At 37.7% G+C, this 21,008-nt stretch overlaps 1 protein-coding gene across 1 annotated transcript in view; it reads left to right on the top strand.

The window, feature by feature from the left end:
- Nucleotides 1-21,008, top strand: part of ELMO1 (engulfment and cell motility 1) — an 803,227-nt gene that overhangs the window by 50,463 nt on the left and 731,756 nt on the right. The window contains exon 3 of the mRNA XM_067042328.1: nucleotides 19,695-19,808. The gene's annotated coding sequence lies outside the window, so the exon portion shown is untranslated. The remainder of the gene's footprint in view (nucleotides 1-19,694; nucleotides 19,809-21,008) is intronic.

Here is a 21,008-nt window from a genome sequence, read left to right on the forward strand (position 1 = left end):
GTGAAAAGCATTCACTGGAGATCGAAAACCTGTGTCATTGACATGTCCTCAAAATTTTTCCCCTGGATGATGTTTTTTCATCTCAGATGACATGCTAGTATTGTGGCTAATATTCTGTATTCATTTATTTAAGCTACAGCTACGTACAATGAAAGTACAAATGCCTTGCCTTTCCCATGTTTTCTGAGTAAGATGGTGTAGTGGGGTTGAATGGTGGCCAGCACCCAGAAAGATATGTTCAGTTATTAATCCCAGAAACCTATGAATGTGACCTTATTTGGAAAAAGAATCCTCGTGGATGTCATTAAATTAGGGATCTCAAGATGAGATCATCCTGGATTATCCATGTGGACCCTAAATCCCATGACAAGTGTCCTTTAAAGAGACACACAGGGACTTCCCTGGTGGCGCAGTGATTAAGAATCTGCCTGCCAATGCAGGGGACACTGGTTTGAGCCCTGGTCGGGGAAGATCCCACATGCCGTGGAGCAACTAAGTCCACACACCACAACTACTGAGCCTGTGTACCACAAACTCTGAAACCCGTGTGCCTAGAGCCCATGCTCCACAACAAAGGGAAGCTACCGCAATGAGAAGCCTGCGCACCACAACAAAGAGTAGCCCCCGCTCGCCGCAACTAGAGAAAGCCTGCGCACAGCAATGAAGACCCAAAGCAGCCAAAACTAACTAAATAAATAAATTTTTTTTTTTTAAAAAGACACACAGAAGAGAGATACACAGAGAGAAGAAGAGAAGGTCATGTGAAGACAGAGGCAGAGATTGGACTTTATGCAGCCACAGGCTAAGGAATGCCTGGAGCTTCTAAGAAGCTGGAAGAAGCAAGGAAAGATTTTCCCATAGACCCGTCAAGAGGAGTGCGGCCCTGTGAGCCTTTGATTTTAGACTTCTAGCTTCCGACCTGTGTTAGAATAAATTTCTATTGTTTTAAGCCACTAAGATTGTGTTGATTTGCTATGTTACCCCCAGGAAACTAATGCAGGTGGATATTAGTTTGGTGTTTACATTAACACCAGCAGAAGAAAGTATGAACTGTGGCAGAACCTCTGAGTCTGTAATGTCAGAAACCCCCAGATTTGTGTGAACATTTTCAAGTACAAATTGGCTGTGTTCCATACCACTGGCTTCGCAGATTGCAGAAGGAAGTTAAGAACATCTGATGAAACTCCTCATTTACAAATAGTAAAACAGACTCTTCATGCCTCTATATTGCACCCCCTCAACACACACACACACACACACACACACACACACACACACCACTTATCAGGGAAGTCTAAAATAAAAGAGTATTATGAATCTGAGCTCTGCTTGAGTTATGTATCTTCAAATTCCATGCTGTTGATGGACATCCAAAACTTTAAAAAATTCCCTAAGGTCCTATGAGTCAGAGATATCTTCATATTCTCTACCAGCCTTGAGACCTCAGAAGAGCCAAGATTTACGTGGATGAGGTGCCAGTTGGCAAATGTCCTGTTTCCTTTGCCTCCTGGTGGCTCTTTCAAGAAGTTCCCTGAATGGGTGTCACTCTTCTTGCTTCAAATCAGACTCACCAGCAGAAGAGACTTTCTAACCCACATTTTCCCTAAAGTTTCTATTTTATCCAGAATCATCATTCACTTTCTTCGTATCATTTAATACAATGTCTGTTAATGTATCTGTTAATTTGTATATTTATTGACCATTTTCCTCACTAGGCAAGAATCTCCATAAAGACAGTGACCATGACTATTTAGTCCATCACTATTATGATGCAAGGTCCATAGTAAACGCTAAATATTTTTTTGATTATTTGTTGAATTTAAGACTTCCAATCTCCCTTACTAGGTATAAACTTTTTTTTTAAACATCTTTATTGGAGTATAATTGCTTTACAATGGTGTGTTAGTTTCTGCTTTACAACAAAGTGAATCAGTTATACATATACATATGTTCCCATGTCTCTTCCCTCTTGCGTCTCCCTCCCTCGGTATAAACTTTTTAATGGTGGAAACTTTCAATATAATTGATGTATTTTATCCCTGAGAGAAAAAGAAATACATTGCAAAGCTATGAGACCAGGGGATCCATTTCCTGGTGTATTTATTGTCTTTGAATAATTATATTTAAGATGCGTATGTTTTCCCAAGAGATATGTAAAGATTATATAGTAATGAATGATGGACACAAAGTAAAAGGAGACACAGGCCTGCCCTCAAGCAGCTTATAATCTAGTGTAGGGGGCAGATGCATGTAGTAGAAATACGTGCAGGTGGAATGAGATAGTGCTTTGAGGGCACAGTGGTGGGGGGGAGAACAAGCTGCACTGGGAGAAGGAAGAATCCAGTAAGGCCTCACAGGAGAGGCTGCTTTTGAAATGGAACTGAAGGATGGAAAGGATTTTGCAGACAGAAGGAGAGTAGATGAAAGGAGGAGGAGACTGGAAATGTCAAGGGATGGAACAGCATGAACCACAAAGAACAGACAACAAACTTTGAAGGGTTTGTTAAGGAGCAACATGGTCCTCTCCATTACGGCCTGAATGTGTCAACCAGCAAACACACAACCTCCATAGATTTTGATGATCTAGTCCTGGTTGTTCAGAGATGTCCTCAATGCATTTAACTTTTGGAGAGAAGGGCAGCGACAGTAAGAGATATGTTTGTATTTCTATTTTCTTGTTTTGTTTTAGACCATATGCTTTATACTAGACGAAAAAACTGTAGCTTTTCCCTTTCGTAGATTTGGAAGCAGCTTCTCATTCTTCTCACAAAGCCTCAGTCCACATTTTCTGGGGCCATACTCCCTGCTGACAGTTATTATGTGTTATAAAAATGATGAAAATTTTAATCTTAGTCAGAGACACACACAATTAGGAAGACCTGTCTGTAATCAGAAATAGCCATGGTTTACCCATGGCCTTGTTCCATTGTGATAATATCCATCATGGAAAATTGAGGATCTTTGGCTAGGGAACCTTCCACATATCTTCCTGGGCACCTTATATAGAGCTGGGTCCAATAAATGCTCACAACACCCTTGGCCCTGTGGGAGACACTTTATGCAGCTCTAGTCTGTAAGGGAAAACCCTCACTTTAATGCTCAGATACAAAGAGTTTGAGTTGAAAACCTAGCTGAAAGTTCAGCAATGGTATGTCCTCTTTTATAACAAATGAGATACAAGTAAATAAAGTTGAAACTTCATTCAGAAATAGAAATTCTTAAGAAGAGAATCATGTAAACTGAAAGAAAAACATGCTTTGCAGTACACGGATTCCTGAGCAACAGAACTAACTCACCTGAGAATACAGAAGTTACCACTTTCAGCCAACAAGAAATGATACTTTTGATCACACGCTAATTTATTTTTACCATTCTTATTGAAAAAACAGATCCAAGTAAAACAGTGAAATAGGATAATTTTTGTTCTTTAGGGTATGACATTTTATACTAAAGCCCTGGATATTACTTCCTCTAATCTCTGTCCATCCTATTCCCTAACAAATCTTATTTTTTTCCTGGGTCCTAATTTCTCTCAGCAACATATTATACATGGCCAAAAAAAAAAACCAGTAGTCCTTTATGCTCTAAGTCATTTTTCATTTCCTTTAAGAATTTTCCATTATTCCTCTCCAAGGAATCTTTCCCACCCTAATGCTTAGTTTTACCAGTTTTGTTTCACATCATTTCAAGGTGTCATTATAGTCATTCTTTTAGCTTCTCCCTCTCTATAATGAAATATGGATACCCATGGCAGGAACTGTGTCTAATTCTTTTCAGTTTCTCCCATAGTTCTTAGCAAGACTGTTGTCTACATGGTTAATTGAAAGAATGAATGATTTGTGGACAGATGTGTTTGTCTGCCTCCTCAGACTCCGTTTCTGCCTTCCTCAAAGCCCATCATTTCCATTTCAGGATCTATGTCATTCTCAAGAAGTTGACTCCATGCCTCAACTTCAAAGATGGGATTCTATACTTGGGTTAAGGTAAACTGAGTAGTACATTTCATCCCCCATCTTACACATACTTGCAATTATTGGTTCGAGATGGACATATGACCTCAGATGGTCCAGTCAGAAAGAATTTCAGGACTCTTTCTGGGAATGCTGGGCAAAGGCAAATCCTCTAGTTTTTTTGTTTTTGGCTGTGCCATGTGGCTTGCAGGATCTTAGTTCCCCAATCAGGGATCGAACCTGTGCCCCTGCAGTGGAATCTCGGAGTCCTAGCCACTGGACTCTCAGGGAATTCCCCAAATTCTCTTGTTTTTACTAAGTAGATGAGTATATTTAGACTTAGAAGTGTTGCAGTCATTTCACTACCATGACAGAAATCAACATATATTAGGCTCATGATGCTGATTAGTGGTAGCTTGTCAGTAGACATTTAGGTATCTGGTATATGAAATATGTTCTAATAGGAAAAAAAAAAACAGGAGACGAAATCCCCTATCAAGTTTTGAACCACTAAAATCTGATAATTAAAGAAGTTAAAGTTTTATCCAGTTTGCATTCATAAAATGCTATTACAGTATTTCCTCATCTGTAATATGGAACCAATAATGAGGTAAATTATGTAAAGCACTCAGCATGGGCCTGGACACTGAGCAGCCACTCCATAAATCTCAATAGTTTCCCTTTCTTTTCTTCCCCATCTAGAGGTCTTTTTCAAAAAAACAAAAAAAACCAGTAAAACCCTGAAATATATCAATAACCTGATATTCTTCTAATAGCATGTTCTGAAGAATTCAGAAAAAAGATAAATAATACTCAGGAACGAAACTTCATCTTCCAACTTTCATGAAGATACAACTAACCCATACCAGGACTCATATTTTTGAGCCTCCTAGTGCTTGAGACACTGATTAATGGGAAACCATTGCAAAGAACCTAACAGCTTACATCCTGTTTCTACACAATATAGTAACAAGCCATGGTGTAACAGTACTTGCTACACAAATGGCAAGTTAAAACACAAAGAAAAATAAACTCTTGATTTCTCAAATTAGACCTTTACAGTAAAAAGTATTCTTTGGAAAATAAGGGTAATGTAAAGGTATAAACTTCAGTTTGATTTATTCAAAGTTATTTGGATAAATTCGAGTTTGCTTCTTTTTTGATTGTTCTTTACCTTGAATTGCCTAAGAAGTTGGGTAACCAGCAGTTAGTTACCAAGAGTTCTAAGTTATTAAAAAATCCTATTACAAACATAATGCTCTAGAATTTAGTAGACTGTAAGCCTGCATTGTAATTATCTTCTACCAACTTACCTTTTATTTTGTTGTAATATGAGGAAAACCCACTCTATTACTATTCCTGAAATATTTTAGAGCCTTATAGGAAAATACAGTCCTTTGGAGTCAAGTTAACCTATTAGTTCCATTAGCAAAACTGTAGACTATCACTCTTGATTACCATGATTAAATGTAGTAATTTAAAGGATATGTATAGGAGAAAAATAGCCTGAGCCTGGGTCCTAGCTCTGCCATTTATTGGCTGTGTACATCTCTTCACTTTAAAATATTACCACCTCAGCTTTATAGAAGATAATAATACATGCCCTGCCAAACACATAGACTCTCAAGAGACTAAAAAAAGGATCCCACCAACATTTGCCACCAAAATATCTGGCATAAAACCTGTCCTTCATTGTATCTCAGAGGAAAATCTAGAAACCCAGGTCCAGGAGGGAAGAAGAGAATGAAACAAAAGACATGCAGAAAATAATAGAAAAGCCATTGGCTTTGCAGACAAAAATGACCATATTTGAATTTTGATACTATTATCAATTTGAACTTAAGCAATTTATTTAATCTCCCTGGGTTCAGTTCCCTTATTTATAAATGGAGATTACGCTAACAACACTGCAGAATTGTTAAATGAGAGAACGAGATGTAAAGGGTCCAGTTTAGAGGCTTGAATTAAGAACTTCTTAATAAATGGTTGCTACAATTACACAGAATAGTCAAATAGAGAAATAAGGTTTCAATCATGTAAATATGTAACTAATGGGTATTTTGTGCAGTGAACTGGAGGTTCTTTAGCAACAAGGCAGCATATATTGAAGACGACATATATTTAAAGTGATGGAACAATTGCAGATATAGAGTCTGGGAACTTTCATTAAGTAATAAGGCTCAACGCAGACAAGTGTAACCCTGGAACCATGTGGAACCCAGAAAAGCACTTAGAATCTAGGCAGCAAAAAGGAAGAGAAATCTAAACAAGACCTAAGAGATATGCCTTGGAGACACTGGCTAAGGTTTCTGTGTTGTTTTTTTTAACAGTTTATCCATAAGAAAGCATTATAAATTAGCATCAGAATCTAATGATATTTTATCTGAATTTTCTTATATATAAATTGTTTGACTTGATTGGTATCACACTGTGTATATTTGTGGCAGGGCATTGTTTGCCCAATTCTTCACCCTTCCCTTTATGCACACCCTCCGACCTGTGACTTTGAAGTCCCTAATTTATTTCCATCTCCCTTGACTTTGTGTTTGGCCAGGTGACTTGCTTTAGCCAAAAGATTAAGGTAGAAATGACAGTATGAGAGTTTCACACTTAGACCTAAAGAGGCGGTATTTCTGCCCATTCCCTGTGCCTCTGCCATTACCCTGAGAACAGAATCCTGGGCTAGACCCTGGTCCCAGAAGGAGGATGAAAGACACATGGAGTGGAGCTAAATCATCCAGGAGAGCCCAGCCTCAGACAGCAGACACAGGACGTTGGAGCAAGACCAGCTGATAATTGCAGAGCCGACCATCTGGGGCTAGACCAATTGGCTGACCCTCAACCAGTACACAGGTGGAAGAGGATAAACACTTGCTCATTTTGCTATTGAGTCTTGGGATGACATATCACACAGCATTTTGCTGGCAGTAATAGGTGTTTTGTTTTTTAAAATAATGTCCCCATCTAGCTCATGCATTGCCACCAGAAATGTAACCACTCTTTGCCATCTTTCAGGCATCAGGTTTATGGTTTTTTTAAAAAAATGGCCTTTGATTCATAACCTGATACGTCATCCAGAGACACAGAGAAAGGTTGTGTGAAAAACAATTTTAACAGTAACTGGCTATTTGACGATATTAAAAAAATATTTTGGGAAAGATAATAGTATTAGAGTTATTTTTTAAATAGAATCCTTGTCTTTTATAGATACATATCAAAATATTTATGGATAAGATGATATTACATCTGGGGTTTTCTTCAAAATGATCCAGTTTCAGGGTAGGTGTAATAAATCAAACCAGAGCAGCTGCGAGTTGCATCATTGTAGCTGGCCTTATGGGGTTCACTACTCCCTACTGTGCTGTATATTTCAAATTTTCCATAATAACAGTTCTAATTAGTAATCTGAAAAAAAAAGAGTAAGGGCAGAAAACATTTTCTTTAAAAAAGACAAATAATGGTGAAAGATAGATATACTTCCATTTTCTGTTATGAGGAGTAAATATGATAAAATTCAATGCCTCGAAAGGAGACATTGCCAGTGGGACTCCCTCCAGATCACCAAGTACTCTCAGCTTCTCTACTAAGAACCCATCCTCATTTTACCCTCTGCAGAGAGGGCTTTGTGAACAGAGAATCCACGCTGTGAGACAAATGCAGAGGGAAAACTTAGTGCAGGCGTGCTGGGTACACACAGGCATTCTATGACTATTCACTCAATAAAAAACACGCCTGGTGGAGGGAAGAGAGACCAGCTCGCACACAACAGACACACTGTAGTCCCTGCTTTTACACTCAACTCCCAAGCCTCCCTCTCCCTTAAGTACTTACCACACACACTGGGGGTTACTTGTGGTTGTCTGAACTTCACCCTTGATGGGAAACATCTAGTTCAAGACATCCCTTTACAGATACTTCTTTTATCTGTGCCTTAAATGAGTTGTGTTGGCAAGGTATTTGAAAACCATTGCCGTCAGTGAAAATCAAAACAACAATAAGATCTTTTTCATCTAGTGAAGTAAAATATTGTGACAATCTTCAATGCTGGCAAAGATAAGGTAACACTGCTCATTAGACTTGAAATTGAGACCACATTTATAGAAATCAATTTGGCAGTGTATGGCAAGTTCATGAATAGCAACCATGCTCTTTGAGTCAGTAATCCCTCTTCTAGGAATTACTAAGAACAACATTAGCAATGTGTACAAAATGTATACACTAGACACAAAGAGATTTGTTAACGGTAAGTTAACTCTGCTACACCCATATGACCTACTATGCCACTAAAATAATGCTTATAAAGAAATATTTAATAAAATAGAAAATTCCTGTGATAAATAAAGAAGACAAGACTGTTTATACACTGTATTTGTTGAAAGTGACTTTATCAAATATTTGAGTAGTTGCCTTGGGCAGGTGGATCATGAATAATTTTGATTTCTTTCTGCAGACTTTTTCAGTGTTTTCCAAATTTTCTTCAATAATAAGAATAAATTTTCATTATTATAAACATATTTTAAAACAGTTAAAACGATTAGTTCTTCTAATATTCCCTCCATCATGCAAAATTGCCCTATATTTCTTTTTTTTCCTTTCTCATTTCAGTGTTCTTTTCTAAATTAAAAAAAAAAAATTTGTTGAGGTATAGTTGATTTACAAAGTTTTGTTAATTTTTGCTGTACAACAAAGTGATTCAGATATATATACACATTCTTTTTCATGTTCTTTTCCATTATGGTTTATCACAGGATATTGTATATAGTTCCCTGTGCTATACAGTAGGAACTTATTGTTTGCCCTATATTTCTTAACTGCCTGATAATAATGACTTTGATGACAGACACAAACAACAGCCTTAGATATACTCAGAATAGGGGCTATGGCTTGTGCGTCTATATATAGTTTTCCTTGGCTTAGTTAAAAATATAATTTAATAACACCTTCATCTCAAGGTCATTTTGAAGATAAAAGAGACACAATGTTTAAAAGGTCTTTATAAGCCTTTAAGTTCACAGTTTCCTTTGTAGGTAAAATGTTGAGAACACATGGCTAATATACCGTACCTGAACATGCATTGTAAACTATGTCAAATTGCCATTATTATTACTTATTTGGATGAGTACTTTAAGCAAGGCATTTGGACCTTGATATTTTGTTGCTGCTCAAACCCTCTTGCATAATACAGCCAAGGGTTATACATAATAAATCCTGGCTATCCGGGGTCAGTCCCTGCACATGCCTTCGTCTTCCCCCTCATCAGTTTCCTGAAGTCATCTGCCCTTTCCCGAGAGGGACACATGCCTTTCATGCAAGCACAGCGCTCCTCTCAGACATGACTTTATTACTTCCAGGTCTTACAAGGGCAGTTTTAGCTTTCACTACTCCCTGCAAATGAAACCTTCTTTAGTCACCACCCTGTTAGAACTCCCATTAAACTGTGGAGGAAGAAATGTGTCTCTTAGCACAAAAATAAATTCAGGAAGAATAACAACTACCTGCGTAATTGGAACACAGACTGCTTTTGGCCAGCTTTTTTGCCAAGTAATTATTTAGGAGACAGTTTGAAAAAAAAATGCTGACAGAATGAAAGACCAGATTCAGAGCTCAGTTCATTGACTAAATTAGTTATTTACCCAGGTTTAGCCATTTTTCCTCATCATGCTTATGTATGGCCACTTATAAAATTATAGCCTTAAATCCGCTGGGCTGCTGTGATGGTCTAAATGAGCTAACTTCTAGATCCAAAGCATCTCAGAGGTCACATGTTATCTGAGAGATCATTCACATTCCAAGGTTCTTTTCAATTTAGGAAATTTCTTTCATACCCAGCCAGACACTTTCAGCTTCACAGAATTCACATTTTTATTTTTCGAGACAGTCTGTGGTATTGTTAGACAAAAATAATAGTCAGAAGGTGCTTTATTGTACGTACAGAGGCTACCCTCCTCTAACAACACCACCACAGTTAGAGTTCTGTTCTTGGGGTCTTTACAGTGTAACTGTTTTTCCTTTTTAAATGATATTTCTTCATCAACTGAATATTCCTACCTTCTCTCTTTTCTGTCAGTACCCTGCCATCTTTTCTTATTCAGGCAAGTAACTAAGGTTTTCAGCATAGTGTAGGATTATAAGCTTTGGCACTGGAGTCTTGCCTTTATTATTTACTAGCTGGGCTGTCTTGGACAAGTTAATTACTATCCCCATACTTCATTTTCCTTGTCTGTCAGTTGTATGACTATAATGGTACATATTTCATAAAGTTGTTGTACTAAACGTTTTACTTGCATGCGGATAGTCTACATAAAACACATCACATAGAACTTGGTATAGAGGTTGCACTCCATAAATGTTCATCGTTGATGATGGTGATAAAGATGGTGTAGTTTCCAGCACCTTCCTCATATGGCCAGATTATTTGAACATTCTAGTTTGCCAATGTCCTTCTTAAATTTTAATGGCAGGGGGACTTCCCTTGTGGCGCAGTAGTTAAGAATCCGGCTGCCTATGCAGGGGACATGGGTTCGATCCCTGGTCCAGGAATATCCCACGTGCCATGGAGCAGCTAAGCCCGTGCACCACAACTACTGAGCCCGCATGCTGCCACTACTGAAGCCCATGCACCACAACTACTGAGCCCACATGCTGCAACTACTGAAGCCCATGTGCCTAGAACCCCTGCTCCACAGCAGGAGAAGCCACCACAATGAGAAGCCCGTGCACCACAATGAAGAGTAGCCCCCCGCTTGCTGCAACTAGAGAAAGCCCTCATGTAGCAATGAAGACCCAATGCAGCAAATAAATAAATAAATAAAGAGGCATAAACATGTTATAATCAGGAAAACTCAGAACACAGTGGGGTGCTCACCACTTGATCTGTGTATTAGCTATTTGAAATTGAGCAAGTTATTCAGTCTCTTGAAAGTCTACAGATTCCTCATGTATAAAATGGGAATAATAAGATTATTCACTTTATAAGGCTGTTGTGAACATTTTAGTAATGGTGCTATACCAAGGTACTAAATATGTACAAATCATGGTTCTAAGCACTACATTTAGGACCATCTTGACAAACAGTAAACATTCAGTATTATTATGACAGGAGAAGGTCTAGGAGGTTTAGGGTACAGCTGTCTGAATCTAGGGTGATATTTTTTCCCTAAGCACAGGGTCTGAGGTTACCTCACCCCTGAGAAACCCCACACAGATCTGACCACATCTCTGCCTGGCTCCACTCCCAGACACTTTAACAGGAAAGAGATAAAGGGAAGAAGAGAAGAAGATTGGGGAAACACAGGAGAGAAAGAGGAAGAGGCCATAGCCGTGACAGAGAACTAAGGAACACACCAGGTGGGTGATTACTCTCAGAAAGAGGAAAGAGGAGAAGAGCTACCAACAAGAGAAGGGCTTTCTCTTATTTTCCTTCATCCATGCCAGTCTCTTTGCAAGAGTCTACATTCTATAAGATTTCTGTAAAAAAAAGAAAAAAAAAGAAAAAGAAAGAAAGAAAGAAAAGAGCCTTACAATATTCAAACTGTCACTTGCTTATATAGAGGCAATGGCATGAAGAACAAAGAACATGAGCTTTGGGCTTCCCTGGTGGCACAGTGGTTGAGAATCCGCCTGCCGATGCAGGGGACACGGGTTCGTGCCCTGGTCCGGGAAGACCCCACATGCCGCGGAGCAACTAAGCCCGTGAGCCATGGCCGCAGAGCCTGTGCGTCCGGAGCCTGTGCTCCGCAACGGGAGAGGCCACAACAGTGAGAGGCCCGCATACCGCAAAAAAAAAAAAAAAAAAAAAAAAAAGAACATGAGCTTTGGTATCAGATGCATTTTCCTTTTTTTATAGTTGCATTTTCATGGTACCCATCATTAAACCTCTCCATTTGAATACCAGATTCAGCTGTCTCTGCAAAGTATAGCTTTTGATTCATGTGACTAAGATTCTTCTTATAGATTCCTTTTTCAATTCATTTGTGAATTCTTATCACTGCCAGAAAAGTTAAAGGCGTAGCGTGATAAAAGATATTTCCACTTCCTTTTGGTACTTACAGAAATCTGGCGTATTGAGAGAAGTTCTCTCCACTGGGAGAGTTTAACCTCAAGCCTCTTTCTTGGATCTTTTACAAGCATTTTGATGTTCAGAATTACTGATAGGCCTGAGTCCCTTTGTGCTCTGAATTTTGGAAGTTTACCCATCCCAAACCAGTGATTCTCAATCTATTGACAGATTTGCACCATTTCCCCCCTTCTCTGCATCCCCTAGAATCCCTTCCCAGAGGGTTTAGTGTTAGATGCCACCAATAATAAATATCCCCATCGCAATCTGAAGGTGAAACTGAAGAGAAGCTGTGACTCTTCCTGTGTCAACAGCATCCAGGCCCGAGGGCTTAGGAGACAGCAGACAACCCCTTCTAGTGGAGGGTCTCAGTCTTCCTCTGAATCACCATCCTTGGAGCATACATGGCTGTCGTCTTCAGTGGTGGTTTTCTGAGATTCCTGTACCTCCTGATTTCCAGAAAAAATGTAGCAGATGCCCTGAATCTTTATTCTTATAGCCCTTCCAATAGAATCTCTATTCTTATAGCCCTCCAAGTGACATGAAGTTTAAATTTGTTCTAGAATAGATGATAGGGAGAGCAAAGTAAAGGCAATTTTCTGAGAAATAATTGCTGATTATAATTGCAGCCTCTGATCCTCTACATTAAATTCCTCCCTGTTTGGAACACCTAGAGTGTTGTGTTTTTCTTTTTCTTTTCTTTTTTTTTTTTTTCCATGATACTCTGGCTGTTGCATCAATGCTGGCTGCACAGTAGAATTGCCTGGGAAGCTTTTTTTAAATTTTTTAAATTTTTATTTTTTTAACCATCTTTATTGGAGTATAACTGTTTTACAGTGGTGTGTTAGTTTCTGCTTTACAACAAAGTGAATCAGTTATACATATAAATATGTTCCCATATCTCTTCCCTCTTGCATCTCCCTCCCTCCCATCCTTGTATCCCATCCCTCTAGGTGGTCACAAAGCACCGAGCTGATCTCCCTGTGCTATGTGGCTGCTTCCCACTAGCTATCTATTTTACATTTGGTAGTGTATATATGTCCATGCCACTCTCTCACTTCGTCAGACACAGACCTACTAGAGCATGGACTTGAGGATATGGGGAGGGGGAAGGGTAAGCTGCCTGGGAAGCTTTTGAAAAGGACTGATGCATGGCTCCCACTTCTGGGAAGGAGCCTAGGTATCCATATTTTTTAAATGCTCTTCAAATATTTCCAATGGGCAGCCAAAGATGAAAACCACTGTCTCAATCTCAAATTGAATTCCCAACCTCAGGGTTTGATTTCTTTTCTGTCAGACCTTCATCTTTTTTTTTAATGTCTTTATTGGAGTATAATTGCTTTACAATGGTATGCTAGCTTCTGCTTTATAACAAAGTGAACCAGCTACACATATGCACATATCCCCATATTTCCTCCCTCTTGTGTCTCCCTCCCACCCTCCCTCTCCCACCCCTCCAGGTGGTCACAAAGCACAGAGCTGATCTCCCTGTGCTATGTGGCTGCTTCCCACCAGCTATCTGTTTTACACTTGGTATTATATAAGTCCATGCCACTCCCCTCATCTTTTTACCATTTCAAATCACGTTAATCAAGTCAGAGGACTCCTCTATCCCTTCCCTCAGTGTTTTCCAACAAATTGAAGAAAGGCCAGTATAAGCAATTTTCAAAATGGCTCAGGGTTTCTGGATATCTGGCTGAAAGTACATGGCAGACACAAATGCCAGTGCAAATGTAAAAATATAAAGAAATAAAGTATTTAACATAAGTGATTTTTAAAAATTGATCAAGCAGTTTGAAAAATAAACAAAATTGTATTTTGAAAATGAAAAATATACCCATAGAACCAGAATCTCAAAAGACATGTTCGACAAAGAAAATAAAAATTGGTGAACTATATAATAGATATGAAAAAAAATTAGAGTGCGGCTCAGAAAGGAAAATAATAAGAGCAAACACACTGTATACGTTTCTTATCACAAAAAAGAAGTGACATGGAGGTTAAATTTGTTTTAGAATAGACGATAGAGCAAAGTAAAGGAATTTTCTGAGAGATGATTGCTGAGAATTTTCCAGATTTGATGAAAAACATCGATTGTCAGATTCAGTAAGGTCAAAAAATCTTAAGCAAGGTGAATAAGAAGAAATCCATACCTAGACATAGCATAGTGAAACTGCAGAATACTAAGGAAAAAGAGATGCTGACTCTAAAGCCAGCCTGTTAGAAAAGGCAGATCACCTAAAAAGAGAAGCCTTTACAGATACAGGTGGGTTTTTAAAAGCAGCAGTGGAGGCCAGGATATAGTAAGATATTACCTTAAACAATGAGTGAAAATAACCATCAACCTACAAAGTAGACACAGCAAAATTGTCTTTCAAGAATGTAGGCAAGAAAAAGACCTTTCATACAACAAAAATTGAAAGAGAGTAACACCAACTTATTCTTTCTAAAGGAACATGTACAGGATATATTTAAGGAAGAAGGAATGTTATACAAGAAGGAAACTCTAAGTTACAAAGGAAAAAAATGTTAATCATGGAAACTAAATATATGGTAAATCTAACCAGATTTTGTATAAAACAACAATAATAAGGGTACCTAATTTATTGGGTTAAAATACAAGATAATACTAAAATATTGGGCAATAATATCATATATAAGTGTTGGAAGGGGGTTCTCTGTCAGTGTATTCTAAGATCTGTATATTGCTTAGGAAAAGAGTAAGACATTGTTTAACTTCAGGGTTTTTAAATTACATGGAAGTTCATAATTCTTTAATAGCACTAAAAGAATAAAACTTGAATGTATAGCTTCCAAACTAGTAAAGGGAGAAAAATGGAGTGAAGAAAAAGCAAGTTCAATTAGTCCAAAAGAAAAGAACACAAAGATGGAAGGAAGGAAAGGAGGAAGGAAGGAAGGGAGGGGAAAAAATGAAACCTACAAAAATGTATACAAATAGAAAGCAAAAAATTAAAAGGTAGAAATTAGATGCACCTTTCATTAATAATTCATTTAAGTGGACCATACTCTACAGTTAAAAAGATTATCAGCTTTATGTTTAAAAATCCATTAGAAGTCCATTATTTAGATACATATTAAATAAGAGAAACTGGGAAGTTTGAAAGAAAAAAAAATTAAAATGCTATGCAAGGTAACTCTAATTTTAAAAAAAAGGAAAGGAGGAAGGGAAGAAGGAAACAAGAAATTAATGTATCTATTCATTACAAAACAGGCCTTAAGTTGTGTATAATAAATGCCATATGAAATAGGTACAGCCTATTGTGAGGGAAAAGGGAGTAGCACCTAATTCTTCCCAAAAAGGTTAGGGGAAGAATTGAAAGAAGTTGAAGGAAGAAAAGGAAATAAACATTTGGGCAATGTTTGTTGAGCAGCTGCCTATTCCTGGCCCTAACCCAGACGATTTATTTGCATTCTCTCCTTGCAATCCTTATGACAAGTATCTACAATATGAATTATTACCTCCAGGTTAAATAGGTTGCCTAAGGGCTCATACGTGGCTGAACAGGAAATTGTATCAAATTCTTTTTTTTTTTTACATCTTATTGGAGTATAATTGCTTTACAATGGTGTTAATTTCTGCTTTATAACAAAGTGAATCAGTTATATATATACATATGTTCCCATATCTCTTCCCTCCTGCGTCTCCCGCCCTCCCACCCTCCCTATCCCACCCTTCTAGGTGGTCACAAAGCACGGAGCTGATCTCCCTGTGCTATGCGGCTGCTTCCCACGAGCTATTTTACATTTGGTAATGTATATATGTCCATGCCACTCTCTCACTTTGTCCCAACTTACCCTTCCCCCTCCCCATATCCTCAAGTCCATTCTCTAGTAGGTCTGTGTCTTTATTCCTGTCTTGCCCCTAGATTCTTCATGACCTTTTTTTTTTTTTCTTAGATTCCATATATATGTGTTAGCATATGGTATTTGTTTTTCTCTTTCTGACTTACTTCACTCTGTATGACAGACTGTAGGTCCTTCCACCTCACTACAAATAACTCAATTTCGTTTCTTTTTATGGCTGAGTAGTATTCCATTGTATATATGTGCCACATCTTTATCCATTCATCTGTCTATGGACACTTAGATTGCTTCCATGTCCTGGCTATTGTAAATAGAGCTGCAATGAACATTTTGGTACATGATTTTTTTTTTTTTTTTTTTTTTTGCGGTACACGGGCCTCTCACCATTGTGGCCTCTTCCGCTGCGGAGCACAGGCTCCAGACACGCAGGCTCAACAGCCGTAGCTCATGGGCCCAGCCGCTCGGCAGCATGTGGGATCCTCCCAGACCAAGGCACGAACCCATGTCCCCTGCATCGGCAGGTGGACTCTCAATCACTGCACCACCAGGGAAGCCCCATGACTCTTTTTGAATTATGGTTTTCTCAGGGTATATGCACAGTAGTGGGATTGCTGGGTCATATGGTAGTTCTATTTGTAGTTTTTTAAGGAACCTCCATACTGTTCTCCATAGTGGCTGTATCAATTTACATTCCCACCAACAGTGCAAGAAGGTTCCCTTTTCTCCACACCCTCTTCAGCATTTATTGTTTGTAGATTTTTTTGATGATGGTCAATCTGACCAGTGTGAGATGATATATCATTGTAGTTTTGATTTGCATTTCTCTAATGATTAATGATGTTGAGCATTCTTTCATGTGTTTGTTGGCAATCTGTATATCTTCTTTGGAGAAATGTCTATTTAGGTCTTCTGCCTATTTTTGGATTGGATTGTTTGTTTTTTTTGATATTGAGCTGTATGAGCTGCTTATAAATTTTGGAGATTAATCCTTTGTCAGTTGCTTCATTTGCAAATACTTTCTCCCATTCTGAGGGTTGTCTTTTGGTCTTGTTTATGGTCTCCTTTGCTGTGCAAAAGCTTTTAAGTTTCATTAGGTCCCATTTGTTTATTTTTCTTTTTATTTCCATTTCTCTAGGAGGTGGGTCAAAAAGGATCTTGCTGTGATTTATGTCATAGAGTGTTCTGCCTATGTTTTCCTCTAAGAGTTTGAGAGTATCTGGCCTTACATTTTGGTCTTTAATCCATTTTGAGTTTATTTTTGTGCATGGTGTTAGGGAGTTTTCTAATTTCATACTTTTACATGTACCTGTCCAGTTTTACCAGCACCACTTATTGAAGAGGCTCTTTTTCCTCCACTGTATATTCTTGCCTCCTTTATCAAAGATAAGGTGACTATATGTGCTTGGGTTTATCTCTGGGCTTTCTATCTTGTTCCATTGATCTATGTTTCTGTTTTTGTGCCAGTAACATACTGTCTTGATTACTGTAGCTTTGTAGTATAGTCTGAAGTCAGGGAGCCTGATTCCTCCAGCTCCATTTTTTTCCCTCAAGACTGCTTTGGCTATTTGGGGTCTTTTTTGTTTCCATAAAAATTGTGAAATTTTTTGTTCTAGTTCTGTGAAAAACGCCAGTGGTAGTTTGATAGGGATTGCATTGAATCTGTAGATTGCTTTGGGTACTAGAGTCATTTTCACAATGTTGATTCTTCCAATCCAAGGACATGGTATATCTCTCCATCTATTTGTATAATCTTTAATTTCTTTCATCAGTGTCTTATAATTGTCTGCATACAGGTCTTTTGTCTCCTTAGGTAGGTTTATTCCTAGATATTTTATTTTTTTTGTTGCAATGGTAAATGGGAGTGTTTTCTTAATTTCACTTTCAGATTTTTCATCATTAGTGTATAGAAATGCCAGAGATTTCTGTGCATTAATTTTTTATCCTGCTACTTTACCAAATTCATTGATTAGCTCTAGTAGTTTTCTGGTAGCAACTTTAGGATTCTCTATGTATAGTATCATGTCTTCTGCAAACAATGACAGCTTTACTTCTTCTCTTCTGATTTGGATTCCTTTTATTTCTTTTCTTCTCTGATTGCTGTGGCTAAAACTTCCAAAACTATGTTGAATATTAGTGGTGAGAGTGGGCATCCTTGTCCTGTTCCTGATCTTAGTGGAAATCGTTTCAGTTTTTGACCATTGAGGATGATGCTGGCTGTGGGTTTGTCATATACGGCCTTTATTATGTTGAGGTAAGTTCCCTCTATGCCTGCTTTCTGCAGGGTTTTTATCATAAGTGGGTGTTGAATTTTGTCGAAAGCTTTCTCTGCATCTGTTGAGATGATCATATGGTTTTTCTCCTTCAATTTGTTAACATGGTGTATCATGTTGATTGATTTGCATATATTGAAGAATCCTTGCATTGCTGGAATAAACCCCACTTGATCATGTTGTATGATCCTTTTAATGTGCTGTTGGATTCTGTTTGCTAGTATTTTGTTCAGGATTTTTGCATCTATGTTCATCAGTGATATTGTCCTGTAGTTTTCTTTTTTTGTGACATCTTTATCTGGTTTTGGTGTCACGGTGATGGTGGCCTCATAGAATGAGTTAAGGAGTGTTCCTCCCTCTGCTATCTTTTGGAAGAGTTTGAGAAGGATGGGTGTTAGCTCTTCTCTAAATGTTTGATAGAATTCACCTGTGAAGCCATCTGGTCCTGGGCTTTTATTTGTTGGAAGATTTTTAATCACAGTTTCAATTTCAGGGCTTGTGATTGGTCTGTCAAATTCTTTCAAACCAGAAAACTCACTATGTGAAAACTGAGGCTCAAGGTTTTGTGTGTAGAGTTGACAGATAAAATACAGCATACTCAGGTTTGAAATCCACATAAACAACAAGTGATTATTTTTATATAAGTATCCCATGTAATATTTGGGACATACTTACTAAAAGAAAATGATTTATAATTTATCTGAAATTCAGATTTAACTGGGAGTCCTGTATTTTTGTTTTCTAACTTTGGCAACTCTAGGCAGGGATGAAATAAAAGGGAGGGAGTTGTGTTGAGTGACGGTGCTTATCAGAAGTCTCCCCTTGGGTCACAAAGCAAGACTCCCCTTCATTCCTCTGGCGACAACCCATTCAAACATACAAAGAAATATATAGGCTATCATTTTCTTAATTGTTATTTATTTATATTTATTATTACTATATAAGACTATATAATATTTACATTATTATTACTATGTCACAAAGCAATATAAGAGGTTGGAGAAAGAAACTGAGGAAAAATATTAATACATTCTCTTTTTTGCTATATTCCATTTTGAGCCCTTGGAGGACTTATTTGTAACTTGCTAAATCACTAGTGAATTGTGAGATTTATTGTCCCTAAGTTTTCAAATGGAATTCTTAGGGGTATATTTACTGTAAAAATGTTTCATCACAACCACATAGTTTCATGCATCACTGGGGTCCACATTTGCTTCACAGTCTAAGCTGAGGGTACAAATCCTGGTTGGACTGGAAGAATGAAAAACCCAGGCTGGGTTATTCATAGATTTCCTGGGGCAGATGGGTTTTAAATTAAGCTTTATGGGAGGAAAAGAACATAGGTTAGACTCTTCTATAAAAAAGAATATTGCCTAGTAGGCTGTATCATAGAAATATGTAGGAGCTGGGTAAATGGTATAAATTAATGTCTAAATTATATGACTTTTAATTTACATGAAAAATATCATTGTGTGATATTCAATTTTAAGTATGAAATCATACAAATACATATGTCAATTACCCATACACACTTGCATTTTTTCTGCACATTTGAAGAATGGGAGATTCTAATTAAAAATCCCTTTTCATCAGAGCAGTGGCATCACATGTGCTTGGGAAGATTCAGAGTAGAACATCTCCTGTGATATGCCTCACCCCATCTTTCCACCCTCAAGTCACAAATGAAGACAATCTGACACGCTGATGGTAGGTGATCTTTTTTTTTTTTTTTTTTTTTTTTTTAGCTCAGACACTATGTTATGCCTTGCTGAAAGAGAAATCTATAAAAAGGGAATTGGATGTTGAGGCTGGACATGCAATGCCTTTCCAATGCTATGCTACTGAATTTCAGTTTCCACATTCACCCCCTAACCCAAATTTTTCAAAGAGTTAAACTGTAACAAAATACACATTGCACTAAGTTTATTCTGATCATATAATTTTTCTTTGATGATTCAGAAAGCAACCCAAGCATCTTAGTATGCTCCCAAGCCATCAATTCAATAATTTATTAAAATTGAGGCATAGGGTGTAGTGAAAAGACTGTGGGGCTTAACACCAGCTCTACCATAATATGGTTAATTGAGGACAAGTGTTCAACTCCCTGAGCTTCATTTTAGCTAACAAGAGTTATCCTTTAAGAAATAATGAAAGGAGGCACGGACTACCTGTTAGGCCCTTTGGCCTCTCAAGCTCCAGTTCTCACTGTACAGGATCAGAGAAGAAAATGGTATGAGGCACCATCCTGATTCTTTATCATGCCTAGAAATTGGCAGTTTATTTAAATAAATAAACAAACCCCGGACTAAATAAACCCATTTATATCTATAAATATTTAACTATTACACATAGTTTCAATTTTTAAAATTAGCAATTTACACATATTTAATTATTCAAAATGTAAAATACAATTTTAAAAAGTCAAATTGATTTGGGATTTCTGGCTACTTGTAATCTAGAGCATGGGTTTGCAAACTACAGCCCAAGGGCCAAATCCCACTTGCTAACCAATTTTATAAGTAAAGTTTCATTAGAACACAGCCATGCTCATCTGTTCAAGTATGATCTGTGGCTACTTTCTTGCTACAGTGGCAGTTGAGTAGTCATGATAGGGATGGTATAGCCTACAAAACTCAAAATATTTACTATCTGTTATTTTATAACAACAACAAAAAATGTTGCCAGTCTTTGATTATAGATCAAAGGATTTTTTTCTGTTGTAAGTAAACTTGAGTGTGATCCATTTAGAGTGATGGGCAGGAATTTATTCATGGTCTCCGGTGGTGACCAAAGCACAGCTCAACAAGGTGGTAGCACACCAGACTGGAAGCTTCTATAGTTAGAAGTCAGATCTGGCTTCAAATCCCCCCTTATGTAGATAATATACATGTGAGATTGTTGGGAGGA

The sequence above is a fragment of the Kogia breviceps genome, chromosome 9 (assembly GCF_026419965.1).
Source record: "Kogia breviceps isolate mKogBre1 chromosome 9, mKogBre1 haplotype 1, whole genome shotgun sequence".
Taxonomy (NCBI): domain Eukaryota; kingdom Metazoa; phylum Chordata; class Mammalia; order Artiodactyla; family Physeteridae; genus Kogia; species Kogia breviceps.